Below are 23,708 nucleotides of genomic sequence, written 5' to 3'. Positions count from 1 at the left end.
AAGGATACACTGGGTCAATGACTGCACAAACACCACCGTTGGCGCAAACAGCACCCTTACACACAGGGTACAGGCCTACGCAATATGCAATGCACTACCAGTGATATTGCTAGCCACCAAGGCATGAAGAGGAGCACACACCACCAACTGCAGCACACCTGGGACTCACGCAGCCCTGACCAGTAGTGGATGCTAACAAGCTAGGTAGGCAGTATTTCCCCTTCAGACCCTTAGCCACCAGGGGACCTACACTGCTATGCCTGGCCTGGCCTAGGGGAACCCACTGGTACACAACCACTACCTGGATACCACCACTCCAGCCGTGAGCTACAATGATGACCACTGTACTCACCCCCTTGTGGCTGCTGTGATGCCCTCAAGCACCCATCCAGCTCTGGATAGGCCCCCGCCAGTATGCAATCAGGGGGGTCAGGGTCCAACAGGCACCCCTTCCTCGTGAGGAGGCCTGCATCTCAGTTGCTCCCACTGTTTCCAACAGTGGGTGCTCTGCCTGCCATAGATCCCCAGGGTCCTCACCTCCTTGGCGATGGCATGCCATATTCCCTTCTTTTGATGGGTGCTGCCCTGCAGGTGCAATACAGTCAGGAGAACACCATTAGACAAACAGTCCAGCCAGTAACACGAATGGCCCACCATACCCGTTTCCATCACCATTGGCACACACATAGCCCAGCACACAATGTGTACCCAGCCAAGAGGACATCCCTCCCCCTGACACAATGCCTTCCCGCACAACTCCATGCATTTATGCCATATGCATCGTGCCCACAGTGTACTCACCTGTTGATCTGGAGCCCCATACAGCAGTCCGTACTGGGGTATAACCCCATACACCAGTCTCTCAACTTCTCCGAAGTGAAGGCTGGGGCCCTTTCCCCAGTCCGACGGGCCATGGTAGGATCCAGACACAAGTCACTGCAGCACATATAGTGTAGGCCTTCTCCTATGGAAGGTCAGGAAACAAGTGAGGAACATGATAGAAAATGGCGGTCACGTCCACGGCGGTGCCAACCGTCACCGCTGGCGTAGATCACCATTGGCTACTGTACCCCATAGGGCCCAATATTACCAATTAGGAGTTGAATGGCGGTTTCCGACTGCCTACCGCCATGGCGCACAATGTCAGTGGCATTACCTCACTTCCACCTGTGCCTCCACACAAGACAGGCGGATTCCATTTCAGGAGGAGACAGGCTTATGGAATAATGCTGCGTCACAGGATTAATAGGCACATACTAGACAAATTACACTGTCCCATTACATGTTTACAGATTGCGGACTACAGTTGTGGCTCCATTGTTCAGTTTGAGACAGTCCCTTAGATACCTACCGCTGTATCAGTGCTCCATTTCCTGGCAACTGGTTAATTCTAAGTGACAGTGAGATTGACAGCAGGAATGTCACAGCCAATGTTCTCAATAGAGCTGACAAGAGTGTTGTCTGCCCTCATAAAACACACATACAGCTACATTGAATTCCCCCAGGTTGAGGATTTGACCATTGTGAAGGACGGTTTTTATGCAATGGGACATACCCCCAATAAAATTGGGGTGATTGATGGAACATATATTGTATTTGTCCCCCCACCAGAATGAACAGGTGTTCAGGAATCGTAAGAGTTTCCACTCAATGAATTTGCAGATAGTGTGCTTGGCGGACCAGTACAACTCCCACGTCAATGCTAAGTATCCTGGGTCAGTGCATGATGCCTTTATCCTGAGCAATAGCAGCATCCCAAATGTGATGACCCAACTACAGAGGCACAAGGTGTGGCTAATAGGTGAGCCCTGGTTCCCACCCAGTATATGTTGATGTATGCCTATGGTATGGGCCATATAGATTAGTGTTAGAATAGTGTGCGGCTAAATGTTGTCCCTCAATATTTGCAGGGGACTCTGGTTACCCAAACCTATCATGGCTGCTGACCCCTGTGAGGAACGCCAGGACAAGGGCAGAGGAACGTTATAATGAGGCACATGGGCGAACCAGAAGGATAATTGAAAGGGCCTTTGGCCTCCTGAAGGCCAGGTTCCGGTGCCTCCATCTGACAGGTGGATCTCTGTGCTACTCACCCAAGAAGGTCTGCCAGATAGTCGTGGCATTCTGCATGTTGCACAACCTGCCCTCAGACACCATGTACCTTTTCTGCAGGAGGAGGAGACTGGAGATGCCCCAGTGGAAGCAGTGGACCCTGTAGACAGTGAGGATGAAGAGGCAGAGAATGAGGATGTGGACAACAAAACATATGTGATCCGTCAGTACTTCCAATGATACACAGGTGAGACAGTGCAACTTTACATTTCTATGACTTTGGTTGTACTTTGTGTGGCTTTGGCATGCTGGGATTTCCCACTTCTATGCCCACTCAGTGTTACCTCTGGCTATTCATTTTGCAAATGCTGGTGATTTGACAAATACTCCTGGTGTGATCACAACAGCCAGCTATAGGTCATTGATTCTATGCTCATTCTATGTACAGTTCATTTGCAATGGTTGTACCTGTTTCAATCAATACATATTTGAAATACATGACATACGCAAAATCGATTTATAGCAAAGGGTGTTTACTGTAGTTCAAATATATAGAGGGGAAGATAAATAGGATGGGGTGATGATGGAGGAAAGTCCAGGGTATTGTTCCACTCTGTAGCACAGGTGCATTGTCAAAGGGGACATGGGAAAGGGAGCTACGGCAGTTCAAGGTGGATAGGGTGACAGAGTGGGACACAAGGGGGACAATCAGGAGAGTCTCATTTCCTGGCGATGGTCTTGGCAAGTGTCTGTGGACTCTGTCTGGATCGCAGGGAACATTTGTGTGGTGGTTAACCTTCTGCAGGGGAGGGGTGCTGGTGGCCTGTGGGTCCTGTGGCTGCGCCTCCAAGCCACTAGCGGCAGCGGAAGTGGAAGGCAGTTCAGACGACTGGTGGGTGGCAGGGGCCCGCTGGTGTGATACTGCCACCCTCATAATGCTGGCCATGTCTGCCAGCACCCCTGCTATGGAGATCAGGGTGTTGTTGATGGCCTGCAAGTCCTCCCTGATCCCCTGTTACGGTTCCTCCTTCCGCCGCCTGTTCTCCTGCACGTTGTCTAGGATCTGGCCCATCGTGTCCTGGGAATGTTGATAGGCTCCCAGGATCTCAGAGCGCATCCTAGAGAGACAGTTCCCTGCTCCTGTCTGCCCCTGGCGCACAGCACTCCTCCCAGTTTCCCTGTTGGCCTGTGCCTCTGTCCCCTGAACCGTGTACCCACTGCCACTGACCCCAGGTCCCTGGTTGTCTTGGGGGCGAGGTGTAGCCTGGGGTCCCTGTACAGGTGGGCACACTGCTCATTCACACATTCTGGGGACAGAGGTTTGGGTACGCTGGGTGGGTGCTGTGGTATTGTTTCCTTATGGGGGAGGATCTGTGGTGGTCTGTGCCTGGGCTTGGGTAACTGGCTGTCCAGTGGTCCCTGATGGGCCAGGTAGATCGTCCAGATCCTGAAGACCAGAGTTGCTATCATCACTGTGGGCCGCTTCTGTTGGGGTACTGGATAGTGCTGGCATCCCCTCCCCAGTGACATTGGCTGGGGAACCTGTGGGGCTGTAAATGATGTGTTATGGTTAATGTGTATGACATATTGTATATCCCTGGCTTCCCCTCTATGTTTGGTGTTGCCCTGGCAGCTTTTACTTGTGTATGTTGGTGTATGGTGAGGTTGTTAATATCCCTATGCTGTGCATGCTTTAGTCCATGTAGGGCTGTGAGGGGTGCCCATGCATTGGTACAGCATGCAGGGCTTGGCATTGGGAGTGTGATGTGATGGGGGAGTGTGTGGGATGGAGTGGAGTGATGGGAGTGAGGGTGAGGGGATGTGATGGCATGCAGGTATGGGGGGTGATCATTATTGAAAGTTGACTTACCAGAGCCCAGCCCTCCTCTGACTCTAGCCAGGCCCTCTGGATGCAGTATTGCCAAGACTTGCACCTCCCATGCTGGGAGTTGTGGGAGAGGAGGGGGGTGGGGGGGGTCCACTGCCAGTCCTCTGGATAGTGAGCTGGTGTCTTGCTGCTATGGAACGTACCTTCCTCCGAAGGTCGTTCCACCTCTTCCTGATGTTGTCCCTGGTTCTTGGGTGCTGTCCCACGGCATTGACCCCGTTCATGATTCTCTGCATAACTCCGTCTTCCTGGCTATTGATATTTGATGCACCTTTGCTCCAAAAAGCTGTTGCTCTACCTTGACAATTTCCTCCACCATGACCCTTAACTCCTCCTCAGTGAAACGGGGGTGCCTTTGTGGTGACATGGGTGTTCTATGATGTGTGTTGATGAGGGTGTACTGGGTAATGTGTTGGAGTGTGTGAAGTGGGGTGCGTGAGGGATGTATGAGTGTATGTGGTGTGTGTGTTTACTTGTCACAGTCGTCTTGATGTTAGTCTCATGCCAATGAGATGAATTTGTATGGGGTTGTGTGTAATATGGGTGTGTGTTTTATAGTGGTGTGGGTGTGTGACTGTGGTGTGTGTATGGTTGTCAGGTGTGTGCTGTTTGAATTGTCCAATGTGGTGTTGTTTTGTATGTGGGTGTTCATTCTGGGCGCAGCGGTATGTACCGCCAATGGTTTACCACCATTGAATGTCCGCCGTGGTGATTCGTAGGTCATAATGTGATGGGCATTGTTTTGTTGGCGTAATGGTGTGGGTTTTGATACCACCACTTTATCACTGACCTTTAGGCTGGCGGATTTGTGTATGTGGCTGTATTCTGCTGGATTGGTGTGTGTGTGTCATAATATGGTGAACGGATATCCGCCGCTGCAGCTGGAATTTGGTGGCCGTCAGCGTGGCAGTAAGCGGATATACTGCCAGGGTTGTAATGAGGGCCTCAGTGTTACAAAATTAAAGGTACTTTATTTTGGTGACACAAATACAAAAAATACCATAGAGGCTATACTCCCTTAGGAGGTAAGTAATACACTAATTATATACACTAGTATGCAGATATTGGCATAAAAACAGTTATAAAACAGTGCAATTAGTCAAAATCACAATAAAGCAAAATAGGCCTAGGGTGAGCACAAACCATATACAAAAAAAGTGGAATGCGAAAGTCGGTCCTCCACCTAGGTAAGTGGAGTGTGTAGAGGGGAGGTGGGAGTACTAGGAAAGCCCAAAGGTAAGTACCACAACCCAACCCAGCAACCAGGAAAGCAGGAGTAAATCACAGTAGGTTCCCAGAACACACACAAAGAAGAGAAGAATTATGCAAAATCCAGAAGAGACTACAAGATGCCAACAGTGGATTCCTGGACAAGAGGACCTGTGGAAGAAGGGGGCCAAGTCCAAGAAGCACAGCAGAGTCCAGGAAGGGCAGGAGCATCTACCCACCAGACTGAAGGTGCAAGAGGTGAGTCCACGTGGAAGAAGGAGAGCCAGCACTTCACCCAAGAAGACGAAGTCAAGTTCCTGAAGGATGCAAGTGATGTCCCATGCCAGAAGGAGTATTGCAGTTGTGTTTGTGTCTTTAGATTCTGCCAATACACCTTGGTACACGCAAATCCTGCGGTTAGCGGAAAGTGGAGCTGCTGGGGACTAAGAAGGACCAGGCGGGATCTGCTTAGGAGGGAGAGTCAGAAGGGGTCCTCAGCAACACAGAGAGCCCACAGAAGCTCAACCAGCACCCACAGGAATCCCACAGGACAGGGACATGAAGGTCGAGGAAGAGGCCCATGCAGCACTACGACAAAGGCTCCCACGCTGCTGGAGGACAACTCAGGGAGCTGTGCATTGCTAGATGGAGTATGGGGGGGCTGGAGCTTCAGGATGTCTGAAGATCTCATGGAAAGGATGTCAACAGGCCTTGGCAGCTGCAAAGGATGTGGTGCATGGGGGTATTGTCTTGCATGGGCAGGCAAGGCTTTACTTCCACCCAAGTTGGATAGCTTGAAGAGAGGACCGTTGGGACCATTTCAGCCTACCACCCGTGATGCAGGTCCATGCAGCTCAGCAGAAGAAGGGATCCACGCAGCCAGTCGTCAATACAGTTGGTGCCTGCAGAAGCAGGGGAGTGACTCCTTCACCCCAAGGGAGATTCCTTCTTCCTTCTGATGCAGGCAGAAGGCAGGCTGTCCTCAGAGGATGCACAACCAGGGAAATGTTGCTGCTGCTGGAAGGAGCTGTGGATACAATATTGTAGAAGGCATCTTGCTTCTTTGTTGCAGCTTGTCGGGTCCTGGAGAGTCCTGATGCAGTTTCTTCGGTCAGAGGTGGAAGTGAAGGGTGCAGAGGATTCCTGCTGGAGTCTTGAAATCAGAATCTGAGGAACCAGCCAAGAGAGAGACCCTAAAGAGCTCTGAAAGGGGTATTGGTCAGATAACAGGTAAGCATCTATCAGCGGAGGGCTCTTATGTCACCTGCAGGCACTGGCCACTCAGATGCTCCCAGAGTTCCCTGCAAACCTTGAATCCAAGATGGCAAAACCCAGGGACCCTCTGGAGGAGCTCTCAGCACCACCCCTGCGGTGATGATGGACAAGGAAGTGGTCACTCCCCTTTCCTTTGTCCAGTTTTGTGCAAGAACAGGGACTGGGGGTCCCTGAACCGCTGTAGACTGATTTATGCAGGGAGGGCACCAAGTATGCCCTTCAAGGCATTGCCATTGGCTTGGGGAAGCTACCCCTCCCAAGCCTACACCACCTATTTCCAAAGGGAGATGGTATAATGCCCCTCTCCCAAAAGGAAATCCTTTGTTCTGCCTTCCTGGGCTTGAGCTTCTCAAGCACCAGGAGGGCAGAAACCTGTCAAGAGGTGGCAGCAGCTTGGGCTGCCTTGAAACCCTCAGAAGGCTGTAATTGCAATACTGGGGGTCCTCTAAGGAGCCACCAGAGTGCCTGGGATCATACATCCAACCTGGAGTTTTTAGGGGCACCTCTGCTAGTGCAGGGGTGCTCTCACACACACGTGCTTTGCACCCTGCCCTCTGGGCTGGAAGGCCTGTCATGGGGTGACTGATAAGTGACCTGGTGCAGTGCAAAGTGGCAGTGAAAGGTTGCTTACAACTTTTCACACAGGCTACAATGGCAGTCCTGCAAAACCCTTTGCTTGGGTTCGCTCTGGGTAGTAAAATATATGCTGCAGCCCATAGGGATCCCCTGTCGCCCTGATGCCCTGGGTACCTAGGTACTATATACTAGGGACTTATAATAGGGCACCAGTGTGCCACTTGCGTGTAAAATACAGAGTTTTAGGAGAGAGAGCATGATCACTGGGGTCCTGGTTAGCAGGATCCCAGTGAACACAGTCAAACTCACTGACATCAGGCAGAAAAAGGGGTAACCATGCCTACACCTGTTCATTGGCATTTGGGGGAACCAAGGCTACATGGGTGCTATCTATGGCTCCACCCACATGCAGAATGTGTCCCAAAGCATAGAAATCAGCCTTTTCATTGGCTAAATCTTCACATTTGGAAATATGATGTAGCTGTCAATGTGTTTCAACAATGCAGACAGTACAGCCTTCAAAACCAGACTGAACAATGGCTGAGACATTCCTGTAGTTAGCACCACCGTATTTTGAAAGGTCCTAGTGGCCAGTAAGTGTAGCACTGACATGACTTGGACAGTGGGAGGTAGGCTATTAGGATTACATATGGCAGGCATCAGATCTGGCTCCAACTGATGACAGAGATCCATGATAGTATGCCTATCCAGGTGGTATATTTATATCACATGTCGCTCCTCCATGGTCTGCAGGTCTGCTAGTGGATGGTACAATGGAGGCTTTCTTGCTCTTCTCATGCCAGGGTAACTATGTGTGACAACACCAGAATGTATGTGTATGACTAAATCTAAACATCATAAGTATGATCACACCAACTTCACATATGAAGCTACATTTTGTCACATGAAACAGTGAAAACATTGTACTCAGCACCTACCTAAGCAACATTTGGCTAATACATGCATTCAGATCCCCTAAGCACTAGTATGTTTTTTAAATGGAGAAACATGTCACTGACAGTAAATATGACATCAACAAACTGAACATGTTGAACATATTTGGAAATGCTATATTATTTTCTGACTATCATTACTCTGCTGACAATACTATTTCATATACATAACTCAATTTAACATCCTCTACATAATACAAGCACATTTATACTTGTTTGCATAATGCTAGCAGTTAACACAATGTCATAAATGCGTTTCATAGTCAATGACACACATTTCATAACCTTAGCGCACATATATGAGCCTCAAAATGGAACACATTGCAGCCTTTGGCGGACTTGGGCCAATGGTGATATTCTCTGGCAGTGATGGTCCTGTATGTGGTGGACGTGACCACCATCTCATACTTCATCCCTCACTTGACTCCTGACACTGCTGCCAGCAAGACCTCCAAAGCCTGAGCTGCTGTGTACTGCCTCTGGGAGCAATCGTGCCACGTCCTGTAGGTGATTGGGCCCCTGACTTCTCAGCTGATGAGCTGGACAAGCTTGTGGAGGAGGTCATACCTTTTTAAGGAAAGCTCTCTGGTGCACCAGAGGAGCAGGTAAGTGCAATGCAATACCAATGTCTGAAATGTTGAGTGTATGATGATGTTCAGGAAATGTGGCTAAATGAAGGTTTGGGATGATATGTGTGGGTAGATGGCCATGTGCAGATGTGCTTAGATTGACTTTGAGCCCTGATACATGGTAGGGAGTATGTACCCTAACCCACCTATAGACTGTATATTTAGAAAATTGAAGGTGGTGTTATAAATACTTGAACACCTAGACCATGTTTTAAGACATGCTTGTGGACTGGTCATGTGTTTCTAGCTGACACCTGGTGCTGGATATGCATGTTGTATGCCTGACTCAGCTTCACACATAGCCTGACTGCAGATTGCCATTCCACATCAAAGGGGATGTTGGAGGAAGTGTGTGTATGTCTACTTGCACTTACGTTTGTTAGACCTTCCTTGTTTCGGTGTGGTGCATGTCAACATGACTTTTTCCCCTTGTCCGTGTCATCCATGCCGATCACACCCATCAGAAAAATTTAATTTGGTGCGCCATCGCCAAGAAAGTGCAGACCCTGGGGGGCCAATGCCAGCAGAGCACCAACTGCAGGAAGTGGTGGGAACACCTGAGATACTTGGGATGTCCTCCAAGGAGGAAGGGGTACCAGTTGGCCCTTGACTCCTCTAATGGGCCACATATAGGTGGTGGGGTACCCTGAGGTGGATGGGCATTTGAGGGCAGCACAGCAGCCATGAGGGGGTAAGTTCTGAATTAAAACATTTTCATCCCTCTGTCAGGTCAGTGTATGAAGTGATAGAATATAAGCTGTGACAATGTGGTAAGCGCAAAGGGTCTTCAAGGAACACATACATGTGCAGTCCTCAACATTGGTACACAAGTGTGCACCTTCTATTGTGTATAGGGACATATTACTCCCCTATGTTATCCTCTCTGTACAAAAGCATATGATGATGCACATGTGAATGTGACATATGTTTACCACCAAACAGCTTTTTATTCCCTCTGGTTGTTTCTTTCCACCTGCAGATCCACAATCCCAATTTTATGATTTTGAGTTATCCAGCTCTTTGCAGTCTGTCCATTCCAATGGACCTTGATCCATGTCTATGTGCAACATAGAGTCTGACAATTTATAGCCATTCCTACTTTTTTAAAAGGTTCTGATGAGTGACAGCTTTATGTGAGGCTGTGATGTCCATCTGACATTTAACATGCCATACTTGCTAAACTTACTCAGAGCTGTTAGGAGGTGAACCCCATTGGTAAGTGATGGCTGTACACTGGCCCCACGTGTCATCTGAGTGGACATCTTACATGCAGGTGACCATGAAGGTATTGCCTGACTCCTATTGGATCACATGCTGTAGGAAGTTGGCTCTGTATGTGCTATTTCAAAGTAAGGAATAGCATGCACAGAGTCCAAGGGTTCCCCTTAGAGGTAAAATAGTGGTAAAAATAGATAATACTAATGCTCTATTTTGTGGTAGTGTGGTCGAGCAGTAGGCTTATCCAAGGAGTAGTGTTAAGCATTTGTTGTACATACACATAGACAATAAATGAGGTACACACACTCAGAGACAAATCCAGCCAATAGGTTTTTGTATAGAAAAATATCTTTTCTTAGTTTATTTTAAGAACCACAGGTTCAAATTCTACATGTAATATCTCATTCGAAAGGTATTGCAGGTAAGTACTTTAGGAACTTTAAATCATAAAAATTGCATGTATACTTTTCAAGTTATTGACAAATAGCTGTTTTAAAAGTGGACACTGCAATTTTCACAGTTCCTAGGGGAGGTAAGTATTTGTTAGGTTAACCAGGTAAGTAGGACACTTACAGGGCTTAGTTCTTGGTCCAAAGTAGCCCACCGTTGGGGGTTCAGAGCAACCCCAAAGTTACCACACCAGCAGCTCAGGGCCGGTCAGGTGCAGAGTTCAAAGTGGTGCCCAAAACACATAGGCTTCAATGGAGAAGGGGGTGCCCCGGTTCCAGTCTGCCAGCAGGTAAGTACCCGCGTCTTCGGAGGGCAGACCAGGGGGGTTTTGTAGGGCACCGGGGGGGACACAAGCCCACACAGGAATTTCACCCTCAGCGGCGCGGGGGCAGCCGGGTGCAGTGTTAGAACAAGCGTCGGGTTTGTAGTGTTAGTCTATGGGAGATCTAGGGATCTCTTCAGCGCTGCAGGCAGGCAAGGGGGGGGTTCCTCGGGGAAACCTCCACTTGGGCAAGGGAGAGGGACTCCTGGGGGTCACTTCTCCAGTGAAAGTCCGGTCCTTCAGGTCCTGGGGGCTGCAGGTGCAGGGTCTCTCCCAGGCGTCGGGTTTTGTATTCAAGGAGTCGCGGTCAGGGGATGCCTCGGGATTCCCTCTGCAGGCGGCGCTGTGGGTGCTCAGGGGGGACAGGTTTTTGTACTCACAGTATCAGAGTAGTCCTGGGGTCCCTCCTGAGATGTTGGATCTCCACCAGCCGAGTCGGGGTCGCCGGGTGCAGTGTTGCAAGTCTCACGCTTCTTGCGGGGAGCTTGCAGGGTTCTTTCAAGGCTGCTGGAAACAAAGTTGCAGCCTTTCTTGGAGCAGGTCCGCTGTCCTCGGGAGTTTCTTGTCTTTTCGAAGCAGGGGCAGTCCTCAGAGGATGTCGAGGTCGCTGGTCCCTTTGGAAGGCGTCGCTGGAGCAGGATCTTTGGAAGGCAGGAGACAGGCCGGTGAGTTTCTGGAGCCAAAGCAGTTGTCGTCTTCTGGTCTTCCTCTGCAGGGGTTTTCAGCTAGGCAGTCCTTCTTCTTGTAGTTGCAGGAATCTAATTTTCTAGGGTTCAGGGTAGCCCTTAAATACTAAATTTAAGGGCGTGTTTAGGTCTGGGGGGTTAGTAGCCAATGGCTACTAGCCCTGAGGGTGGGTACACCCTCTTTGTGCCTCCTCCCAAGGGGAGGGGGACGCAATCCTAACCCTATTGGGGGAATCCTCCATCTGCAAGATGGAGGATTTCTAAAAGTCAGAGTCACCTCAGCTCAGGACACCTTAGGGGCTGTCCTGACTGGCCAGTGACTCCTCCTTGTTGCTTTCTTTGTTCCCTCCAGCCTTGCCGCCAAAAGTGGGGGCCGTGGCCGGAGGGGGCGGGCAACTCCACTAAGCTGGAGTGCCCTGCTGGGCTGTGACAAAGGGGTGAGCCTTTGAGGCTCACCGCCAGGTGTTACAGCTCCTGCCTGGGGGAGGTGTTAGCATCTCCACCCAGTGCAGGCTTTGTTACTGGCCTCAGAGTGACAAAGGCACTCTCCCCATGGGGCCAGCAACATGTCTCTAGTGTGGCAGGCTGCTGGAACTAGTCAGCCTACACAGACAGTCGGTTAAGTTTCAGGGGGCACCTCTAAGGTGCCCTCTGTGGTGTATTTTACAATAAAATGTACACTGGCATCAGTGTGCATTTATTGTGCTGAGAAGTTTGATACCAAACTTCCCAGTTTTCAGTGTAGCCATTATGGTGCTGTGGAGTTCGTGTTTGACAGACTCCCAGACCATATACTCTTATGGCTACCCTGCACTTACAATGTCTAAGGTTTTGTTTAGACACTGTAGGGGTACCAGGCTCATGCACTGGTACCCTCACCTATGGTATAGTGCACCCTGCCTTAGGGCTGTAAGGCCTGCTAGAGGGGTGGCTTACCTATACTGCATAGGCAGTGAGAGGCTGGCATGGCACCCTGAGGGGAGTGCCATGTCGACTTACTCGTTTTGTCCTCACTAGCACACACAAGCTGGCAAGCAGTGTGTCTGTGCTGAGTGAGAGGTCTCCAGGGTGGCATAAGACATGCTGCAGCCCTTAGAGACCTTCCTTGGCATCAGGGCCCTTGGTACTAGAAGTACCAGTTACAAGGGACTTATCTGGATGCCAGGGTCTGCCAATTGTGGATACAAAAGTACAGGTTAGGGAAAGAACACTGGTGCTGGGGCCTGGTTAGCAGGCCTCAGCACACTTTCAATTGTAAACATAGCATCAGCAAAGGCAAAAAGTCAGGGGGCAACCATGCCAAGGAGGCATTTCCTTACACAACCCCCCCCCAAACTAAAGAGGATGAGACTAACCTTTCCCAAGAGAGTCTTCATTTTCTAAGTGGAAGAACCTGGAAAGGCCATCTGCATTGGCATGGGCAGTCCCAGGTCTGTGTTCCACTATAAAGTCCATTCCCTGTAGGGAGATGGACCACCTCAACAGTTTAGGATTTTCACCTTTCATTTGCATCAGCCATTTGAGAGGTCTGTGGTCAGTTTGAACTAGGAAGTGAGTCCCAAAGAGGTATGGTCTCAGCTTCTTCAGGGACCAAACCACAGCAAAGGCCTCCCTCTCAATGGCACTCCAACGCTGCTCCCTGGGGAGTAACCTCCTGCTAATGAAAGCAACAGGCTGGTCAAGGCCATCATTATTTGTTTGGGACAAAACTGCCCCTATCCCATGTTCAGAGGCATCAGTCTGCACAATGAACTGCTTAGAATAATCTGGAGCTTTTAGAACTGGTGCTGAGCACATTGCTTGTTTCAGGGTGTCAAAGGCCTGTTGGCATTCCACAGTCCAGTTCACTTTCTTGGGCATTTTCTTGGAGGTGAGTTCAGTGAGGGCTGTCACAATGGATCCATATCCCTTCACAAACCTCCTGTAATACCCAGTCAAGCCAAGGAATGCCCTGACTTGAGTCTGGGTTTTTGGAGCTACCCAGTCCAGAATAGTCTGGATCTTGGGTTGGAGTGGCTGAACTTGGCCTCCACCTACAAGGTGGCCCAAGTAAACCACAGTTCCCTGCCCTATCTGGCATTTGGATGCCTTGATAGAGAGGCCTGCAGATTGCAGAGCCTTCAAAACCTTCTTCAGGTGGACCAGGTGATCCTGCCAGGTGGAGCTAAAGACAGCAATATCATCAAGATAAGCTGTGCTAAAGGACTCCAAGCCAGCAAGGACTTGATTCACCAACCTTTGGAAGGTGGCAGGGGCATTCTTTAAACCAAAGGGCATAACAGTAAACTGATAATGCCCATCAGGTGTGGAGAATGCTGTTTTCTCTTTTGCTCCAGGTGCCATTTTTATTTGCCAGTACCCTGCTGTCAAGTCAAAGGTACTTAAGAATTTGGCAGCACCTAATTTGTCTATGAGCTCATCAGCTCTTGGAATTGGATGAGCATCTGTCTTGGTGACATAATTGAGCCCTCTGTAGTCCACACAAAACCTCATCTCTTTCTTTCCATCTTTGGTGTGAGGTTTGGGGACTAAGACCACTGGGCTAGCCCAGGGGCTGTCAGAGCGCTCAATTACTCCCAATTCCAGCATCTTGTGGACTTCCACCTTGATGCTTTCCTTAACATGGTCAGACTGTCTAAAGATTTTGTTTTTGACAGGCATGCTGTCTCCTGTGTCCACATCATGGGTACACAGGTGTGTCTGACCAGGGGTTAAGGAGAAGAGTTCAGGAAACTGTTGTAGGACTCTCCTACAATCAGCTTGCTGTTGGCCAGAGAGGGTGTCTGAGTAGATCACTCCATCTACTGTGCCATCTTTTGGGTCTGATGACAGAAGATCAGGGAGAGGTTCACTCTCTGCCTCCTGATCCTCATCTGTTACCATCAACAGATTCACATCAGCCCTGTCATGGAAGAGCTTAAGGCGGTTCACATGGATCACCCTCTTGGGGCTCCTGCTTGTGCCCAGGTCCACCAGGTAGGTGACCTGACTCTTCCTTTCTAGCACTGGGTAAGGGCCACTCCATTTGTCCTGGAGTGCCCTGGGAGTCACAGGCTCCAGAACCCAGACTTTCTGCCCTGGTTGGAACTCAACCAGTGCAGCCTTTTGGTCATACCAAAACTTCTGGAGCTGTTGGCTGGCCTCAAGGTTTTTGGTTGCCTTTTCCATGTACTCTGCCATTCTAGAGCGAAGGCCAAGTACATAGTCCACTATGTCCTGTTTAGGCTCATGGAGAGGTCTCTCCCAGCCTTCTTTAACAAGAGCAAGTGGTCCCCTTACAGGATGACCAAACAGAAGTTCAAAGGGTGAGAATCCTACTCCCTTCTGTGGCACCTCTCTGTAAGCGAAAAGCAGACATGGCAAGAGGACATCCCATCTCCTTTTGAGCTTTTCTGGGAGCCCCATGATCATGCCCTTTAATGTCTTGTTGAATCTCTCAACTAAGCCATTAGTTTGTGGATGGTATGGTGTAGTGAATTTGTAAGTCACTCCACACTCATTCCACATGTGTTTTAGGTATGCTGACATGAAGTTGGTACCTCTGTCAGACACCACCTCCTTAGGGAAACCCACTCTGGTAAAGATACCAATGAGGGCCTTGGCTACTGCAGGGGCAGTAGTCGACCTAAGGGGAATAGCTTCAGGATACCTGGTAGCATGATCCACTACTACCAGGATATACATATTTCCTGAGGCTGTGGGAGGTTCCAGTGGACCAACTATGTCCACACCCACTCTTTCAAAGGGGACCCCCACCACTGGAAGTGGAATGAGGGGGGCCTTTGGGTGCCCACCTGTCTTACCACTGGCTTGACAGGTGGGGCAGGAGAGGCAAAACTCCTTAACCATGTTGGACATATTGGGCCAGTAGAAGTGGTTGACTAGCCTCTCCCACGTCTTGGTTTGTCCCAAATGTCCAGCAAGGGGAATGTCATGGGCCAATGTTAGGATGAACTCTCTGAACAGCTGAGGCACTATCACTCTCCTAGTGGCACCAGGTTTGGGGTCTCTGGCCTCAGTGTACAGGAGTCCATCTTCCCAATAGACCCTATGTGTTCCATTTTTCTTGCCCTTGGACTCTTCAGCAGCTTGCTGCCTAAGGCCTTCAAGAGAGGGACAGGTTTCTTGTCCCTTACACAGCTCCTCCCTTGAGGGTCCCCCTGGGCCTAAGAGCTCAACCTGATAAGGTTCAAGCTCCAAAGGCTCAGTTCCCTCAGAGGGCAGAACTTCTTCCTGAGAAGAGAGGTTCCCTTTCTTTTGCTGTGTTGCAGTTGGTTTCCCAACTGACTTTCCTGTTCTCTTGGTAGGCTGGGCCATTCTTCCAGACTCCAGCTCTACTTGTTCACCCTGTGCCTTGCATTGTGCTCTTGTTTTCACACACACCAGTTCAGGGATACCCAGCATTGCTGCATGGGTTTTTAGTTCTACCTCAGCCCATGCTGAGGACTCCAGGTCATTTCCAAGCAGACAGTCCACTGGGATATTTGAGGAGACCACCACCTGTTTCAGGCCATTGACCCCTCCCCATTCTAAAGTAACCATTGCCATGGGATGTACTTTTCTCTGATTGTCAGCGTTGGTGACTGTGTAAGTTTTTCCAGTCAGGTATTGGCCAGGGGAAACCAGTTTCTCTGTCACCATGGTGACACTGGCACCTGTATCCCTCAGGCCCTCTATTCTAGTCCCATTAATTAAGAGTTGCTGTCTGTATTTTTGCATGTTAGGCGGCCAGACAGCTAGTGTGGCTAAATCCACCCCACCCTCAGAAACTAGAGTAGCTTCAGTGTGGACCCTGATTTGCTCTGGGCACACTGTTGATCCCACTTGGAGACTAGCCATACCAGTGTTACCTGGATGGGAGTTTGGAGTGGAACCTTTCTTGGGACAGGCCTTGTCTCCAGTTTGGTGTCCATGCTGTTTACAGCTATGACACCAGGCCTTTTTGGGATCAAAGTTTTTACCCTTGTACCCATTGTTTTGTGAAGAGGCTCTGGGCCCACCCTCCTGTGCAGGTTTTTGGGGGCCTGTAGAAGACTCTTTACTATTTTTAGTTTTGGTTGTCTCATCACCCTTCCCCTGGGGAGTCTTTGTGACCCCTTTCTTTTGGTCACCCCCTGTTGAAGTCTTGGACACCCTTGTCTTGACCCAATGGTCCGCCTTCTTTCCCAATTCTTGGGGAGAAATTGGTCCTAGGTCTACCAGATGCTGATGCAGTTTATCATTGAAACAATTACTTAACAGGTGTTCTTTCACAAATAAATTGTACAGCCCATCATAATTACTTACACCACTGCCTTGAATCCAACCATCTAGTGTTTTCACTGAGTAGTCAACAAAGTCAACCCAGGTCTGGCTCGAGGATTTTTGAGCCCCCCTGAACCTAATCCTGTACTCCTCAGTGGAGAATCCAAAGCCCTCAATCAGGGTACCCTTCATGAGGTCATAAGATTCTGCATCTTTTCCAGAGAGTGTGAGGAGTCTATCCCTACACTTTCCTGTGAACATTTCCCAAAGGAGGGCACCCCAGTGAGATTTGTTCACTTTTCTGGTTACACAAGCCCTCTCAAAAGCTGTGAACCATTTGGTGATGTCATCACCATCTTCATATTTAGTTACAATCCCTTTAGGGATTTTCAACATGTCAGGAGAATCTCTGACCCTATTTATGTTGCTGCCACCATTGATGGGTCCTAGGCCCATCTCTTGTCTTTCCCTCTCTATGGCTAGGATCTGTCTTTCCAAAGCCAATCTTTTGGCCATCCTGGCTAACTGGATGTCCTCTTCACTGGAGTTATCCTCAGTGATTTCAGAGGTGTTGGTCTCTCCTGTGAGGGAACCAGCATCTCTGACTATTATTTTTGGAGTCAGGGTTTGAGGGACCCTGTTCTCCCTAGATAGGACTGGTAGGGGGGAATTTTCCTCCAAGTCACTATCCTCTTCCTCTGAGTTGCCACCCTCAGAGGGGTTGGCCTTTTCAAACTCTGCCAAAAGCTCCTGGAGCTGTATTTTGGTAGGTTTGGGGCCCATTGTTATTTTCTTTATTTTACAGAGTGACCTTAGCTCCCTCATCTTAAGATGGAGGTAAGGTGTGGTGTCGAGTTCCACCACAGTCACATCTGTGCTAGACATTTTGCTTCTAAAAGTTGGAATACTTTTTAAGAATCTACAACTGGTTCTAGAATCTAATTCAAACTTTTACAAACTTTTAAACTCTAAAAGAAATGCTAAACAGGATCTAACACAAGGCCCTAGCAGGTCTTTTAAGAATTTAGAAAACTTTTCAAATTGCAAAAATCAATTTCTAATGACAATTTTGGAATTTGTCGTGTGATCAGGTATTGGCTGAGTAGTCCAGCAAATGCAAAGTCTTGTACCCCACCGCTGATCCACCAATGTAGGAAGTTGGCTCTGTATGTGCTATTTCAAAGTAAGGAATAGCATGCACAGAGTCCAAGGGTTCCCCTTAGAGGTAAAATAGTGGTAAAAATAGATAATACTAATGCTCTATTTTGTGGTAGTGTGGTCGAGCAGTAGGCTTATCCAAGGAGTAGTGTTAAGCATTTGTTGTACATACACATAGACAATAAATGAGGTACACACACTCAGAGACAAATCCAGCCAATAGGTTTTTGTATAGAAAAATATCTTTTCTTAGTTTATTTTAAGAACCACAGGTTCAAATTCTACATGTAATATCTCATTCGAAAGGTATTGCAGGTAAGTACTTTAGGAACTTTAAATCATAAAAATTGCATGTATACTTTTCAAGTTATTGACAAATAGCTGTTTTAAAAGTGGACACTGCAATTTTCACAGTTCCTAGGGGAGGTAAGTATTTGTTAGGTTAACCAGGTAAGTAGGACACTTACAGGGCTTAGTTCTTGGTCCAAAGTAGCCCACCGTTGGGGGTTCAGAGCAACCCCAAAGTTACCACACCAGCAGCTCAGGGCCGGTCAGGTGCAGAGTTCAAAGTGGTGCCCAAAACACATAGGCTTCAATGGAGAAGGGGGTGCCCCGGTTCCAGTCTGCCAGCAGGTAAGTACCCGCGTCTTCGGAGGGCAGACCAGGGGGGTTTTGTAGGGCACCGGGGGGGACACAAGCCCACACAGGAATTTCACCCTCAGCGGCGCGGGGGCAGCCGGGTGCAGTGTTAGAACAAGCGTCGGGTTTGTAGTGTTAGTCTATGGGAGATCTAGGGATCTCTTCAGCGCTGCAGGCAGGCAAGGGGGGGGTTCCTCGGGGAAACCTCCACTTGGGCAAGGGAGAGGGACTCCTGGGGGTCACTTCTCCAGTGAAAGTCCGGTCCTTCAGGTCCTGGGGGCTGCGGGTGCAGGGTCTCTCCCAGGCGTCGGGTTTTGGATTCAAGGAGTCGCGGTCAGGGGATGCCTCGGGATTCCCTCTGCAGGCGGCGCTGTGGGTGCTCAGGGGGGACAGGTGTTTGTACTCACAGTATCAGAGTAGTCCTGGGGTCCCTCCTGAGATGTTGGATCTCCACCAGCCGAGTCGGGGTCGCCGGGTGCAGTGTTGCAAGTCTCACGCTTCTTGCGGGGAGCTTGCAGGGTTCTTTCAAGGCTGCTGGAAACAAAGTTGCAGCCTTTCTTGGAGCAGGTCCGCTGTCCTCGGGAGTTTCTTGTCTTTTCGAAGCAGGGGCAGTCCTCAGAGGATGTCGAGGTCGCTGGTCCCTTTGGAAGGCGTCGCTGGAGCAGGATCTTTGGAAGGCAGGAGACAGGCCGGTGAGTTTCTGGAGCCAAAGCAGTTGTCGTCTTCTGGTCTTCCTCTGCAGGGGTTTTCAGCTAGGCAGTCCTTCTTCTTGTAGTTGCAGGAATCTAATTTTCTAGGGTTCAGGGTAGCCCTTAAATACTAAATTTAAGGGCGTGTTTAGGTCTGGGGGGTTAGTAGCCAATGGCTACTAGCCCTGAGGGTGGGTACACCCTCTTTGTGCCTCCTCCCAAGGGGAGGGGGACGCAATCCTAACCCTATTGGGGGAATCCTCCATCTGCAAGATGGAGGATTTCTAAAAGTCAGAGTCACCTCAGCTCAGGACACCTTAGGGGCTGTCCTGACTGGCCAGTGACTCCTCCTTGTTGCTTTCTTTGTTCCCTCCAGCCTTGCCGCCAAAAGTGGGGGCCGTGGCCGGAGGGGGCGGGCAACTCCACTAAGCTGGAGTGCCCTGCTGGGCTGTGACAAAGGGGTGAGCCTTTGAGGCTCACCGCCAGGTGTTACAGCTCCTGCCTGGGGGAGGTGTTAGCATCTCCACCCAGTGCAGGCTTTGTTACTGGCCTCAGAGTGACAAAGGCACTCTCCCCATGGGGCCAGCAACATGTCTCTAGTGTGGCAGGCTGCTGGAACTAGTCAGCCTACACAGACAGTCGGTTAAGTTTCAGGGGGCACCTCTAAGGTGCCCTCTGTGGTGTATTTTACAATAAAATGTACACTGGCATCAGTGTGCATTTATTGTGCTGAGAAGTTTGATACCAAACTTCCCAGTTTTCAGTGTAGCCATTATGGTGCTGTGGAGTTCGTGTTTGACAGACTCCCAGACCATATACTCTTATGGCTACCCTGCACTTACAATGTCTAAGGTTTTGTTTAGACACTGTAGGGGTACCAGGCTCATGCACTGGTACCCTCACCTATGGTATAGTGCACCCTGCCTTAGGGCTGTAAGGCCTGCTAGAGGGGTGGCTTACCTATACTGCATAGGCAGTGAGAGGCTGGCATGGCACCCTGAGGGGAGTGCCATGTCGACTTACTCGTTTTGTCCTCACTAGCACACACAAGCTGGCAAGCAGTGTGTCTGTGCTGAGTGAGAGGTCTCCAGGGTGGCATAAGACATGCTGCAGCCCTTAGAGACCTTCCTTGGCATCAGGGCCCTTGGTACTAGAAGTACCAGTTACAAGGGACTTATCTGGATGCCAGGGTCTGCCAATTGTGGATACAAAAGTACAGGTTAGGGAAAGAACACTGGTGCTGGGGCCTGGTTAGCAGGCCTCAGCACACTTTCAATTGTAAACATAGCATCAGCAAAGGCAAAAAGTCAGGGGGCAACCATGCCAAGGAGGCATTTCCTTACACATGCATTTGTGTCAGAGCTATGAATTTTAGTACCATGTCCATGTTCTGTAGGTGGTAAGTGGCTACACAGCTATTTCCTTGTGTGGTACTCATAAATCTACATTTGTAATATGTCTTACTTTCTATTGCTAGCTTGGATATTGTTTGAAGGCTTTTTGTATGGAAACCTATTTTTTGCACTGACTTCATTGTGGTGCAGGTATGGTAGTTCACATGCAAGTGGAATGGTGGGTGTAGTCAGTAAATTGGCTTGCATAAAGGTGTATTCCTCTATCATGGTAGCCTCAGGTGTGCTTTGTGTCATTGATATTTTTCTAAACAGATGCAAGACTACTCATGTCTGATTTGGGGATAGTGATGTTGCCAATCATCATAATACTTTGAACAGTATGTGGTCTTCATGCACATGACAGGTGACCATGGAATTGAAAGATTATTTATGCTGCATGTGGTTGTCTGTGGGTAAATGCTCTGGGACAAATAGTCCCTTTTATGTGTGCAAGGCTTTGTTTACAGGTGAACAATGATTAAAATGAGTAGGTGCACAAAGTATGTGTCATTCTTTCCTACATCACTTTCCTAGATTCCTATTGGTACATTGGTGGTGACATGTGTTTAGACTCTCTCACACTGCATATATGGATATGGTAAATAGCATAGTCGCATGTTTGCAAATTTCAATTGTGAAAGTTGTGAACTCTGTGGCATGAAATGGTTATGGCTTGTATGCAACACGCTGTCTTGTGTTTAGCACATGATAGGGTTCCTTTCCTGGTACATGACATCAGGTCAAATTATAAGTCTGCGTAAACTTTTGTGTATGTGACATGTGGAAATAAATGTTGCCACTAATCCCCGTAGCTTGGTTGTTGGTTGACTATGTTGCAGTGTATAGGGACCCGGAATCATGATGCCAAGTCAGCTTGACATGGATTGGTTAGTGTCATAGCTCTACTGATATGATTGCATTGTAAGTGTGAGATAGGTGACTTAGCTGATGTGTAACATTATCGTTGTATAGGGATGTAGATTGTATCTTGTTGTGACATGATGTTGGCACTAACCTGGTTCTACCTGGAGGCGTAGTATAACTAGATGTATTGTTAAAGACGTGTATGGTGCGATGTTAGCATCTTAAAAGAATGTGATAACCCTAACTCTCTTTTTGTTTTCCAGCATCAGCATCGGCAGGCAAAGGAGACGGGGTACAGCCATGTGGGAAAGCTGCTGGCCATGGGACCTCAAGCCCTGATACCACTGCTACTGAGGAACCCAGTGACCCAAAGGAGGAAGGGAATGCCATGGGGGAGACAGGATCCACCTCATCATCCTTGGAATCCTCCTCCAGTGGGCACTCCCTGGCAGTGGCAGACCCATCTGGGACTACCCCAGCACCATCTCTGTCCGCCACCCCTCTTTCTATCACCGCCCTCCCTGTAGCTCATGAACCAGTTGACCGTGCCCATCCATCCACAATGGTGCGCTTCTCCTTTGCCGCAGGCCTCTCCTCCCCAGCCCCTATTAGCCCTGCTGCCCTCACTGAGGAGGCTACTGAGCTCCTGATGTCCTTCTCTGTGGGTCACTCGACCATCGTGAATGCCATCCAGGGACTGGCAACTCAGATCCAACAGAGTATTGCGTTCCTGGAGGGCATTCACGGCGCACTGGCTGGCCTGTAGAGATCCTTTCAGGCTTTGGCCTCTACACTGACGGCAACCAGTCACCCTTTGTCCCCCATCCTCTATCCCCCCTCCACCTTCCTCTTTCCAATCCCAATCCCCCTTTCCCGACCCAGCCAAAGCAGACAAACAGACAGGCATGCATCCTCCTAAACATCCAAGGGTAGCGCAGACAAATCAAAGCACCACAGGACACACAACTGGCATACATACAAGCAACATTGAGATGCACACACAGCAAAAGTCACAACCTGCCCTAACACACCCCCACCCCAGCATCGTAGACAGCACACCAGACATACCTGCATACACCACACTAACATTCATTGATACAGTACCCACAGTGTCCTACCCACAGTCAGCACATCAGCAGACCCTCAGATACCTACCCCAGTCACCACACCCACAGATTCCATAACCACTGACACTCCTACATGCAGCACGTCTCTCATACCTGCAGTCCACAGCATCCCCAGCACATCCACCACCCTGCATTCCAAAACACTCAAATGCCCTCACTCACCCATCCAACAAACACCCACCACCCACAAGTATACCTCCCACAAACACGTACACAATACATCCACACCAACATCTCATACAACCACTCCCTTTCCTTCCTCACCCAAACCCTTTTGCTATGACAGTCCATGTCTGTGTAAAAAAATCTTTCTTTTCTGAGTTTGCCTTTTTCCCTACTCCTCTCCCCCGTGAAACCCCTAAATATGATTTTCCCCTCCCCATGGCATCCCTTCCACCTCCAAGGCCTCCCCTACCCCTCTGCAAGTACCCATGCTCCTCTTCCCGTGAAGAAGTCTACCCCTCCAAGAAGACCCAACCCTTCCCCAAGCCTAAACCTAACCTCCCCCTCCAAAGCCAAATCCAACACCGCACCCTCCCATGCCTAAGCCCAAATCCCCCCTCCACCATAACTCCCCCCAGATTATCCCTTAGGTGCCTGTCTGCTACTTTGATACCCCCACCTGTGGAGGTTACGTTGCAGTCAGGACTCAAGCTAGGGGCACCAATATGTGCCGTTGGGGAACAATCCAGGGACTATGGACTGGCCTTTGGCCTTTGACTTTAATTGTATTTTGTGAGAAATATTTTAAGACAAACCAGTTGTTGGTTTCCTGGCTACATTTTTGTCCTGCATTTTGTTTCCTAGATTGAAGTTGTCCCTGGCTGACATTGGTTGTGTGTGAGTATTTGTGTGTGTGTGGTGCTTGTGCTTCCAGTATTGTGTGGCCGGTATGTGAGGGTGTGTGCAGTGCTTTTGTCCCCCAAGGATAAAATGTGTGTTATGTGATAGGCATGTGTATGTAGCAGACATGTTGTTACCACAGTACTGTGTGGTGTTTGAGTTGACATGTGTTAATTGTGCTTGGCTTTGTGAGCTCTGACTGTGTGAGTGTGCGTGTATTTTGCATGTTATGACCAGGTATGATATTTGTGATGTCGGTGTTGATTGGTAAGTTGTATGATTGTGTAACTGTGTGTGTTTGTTCCCTGTTGGTTGTACGGTGTATGTGTGATGTGTCCTCAGGTAGTGTCTATTGCGAGTGCTTGACAATGTGTTCATGATTGTGCAATTGTGGTGGTGTTGTGACCTGTTGTTGTATTGTATGGTATTGTGTGAGATTGGGCCCGTACTGTGTTTCTGTGCGTAGGTGTATGTTTTTTTATTTGTGGTGTG

This window comes from Pleurodeles waltl, chromosome 9, assembly GCF_031143425.1.
Source record: "Pleurodeles waltl isolate 20211129_DDA chromosome 9, aPleWal1.hap1.20221129, whole genome shotgun sequence".
Lineage (NCBI taxonomy): Eukaryota > Metazoa > Chordata > Amphibia > Caudata > Salamandridae > Pleurodeles > Pleurodeles waltl.
This window is presented reverse-complemented; position numbering follows the sequence as displayed.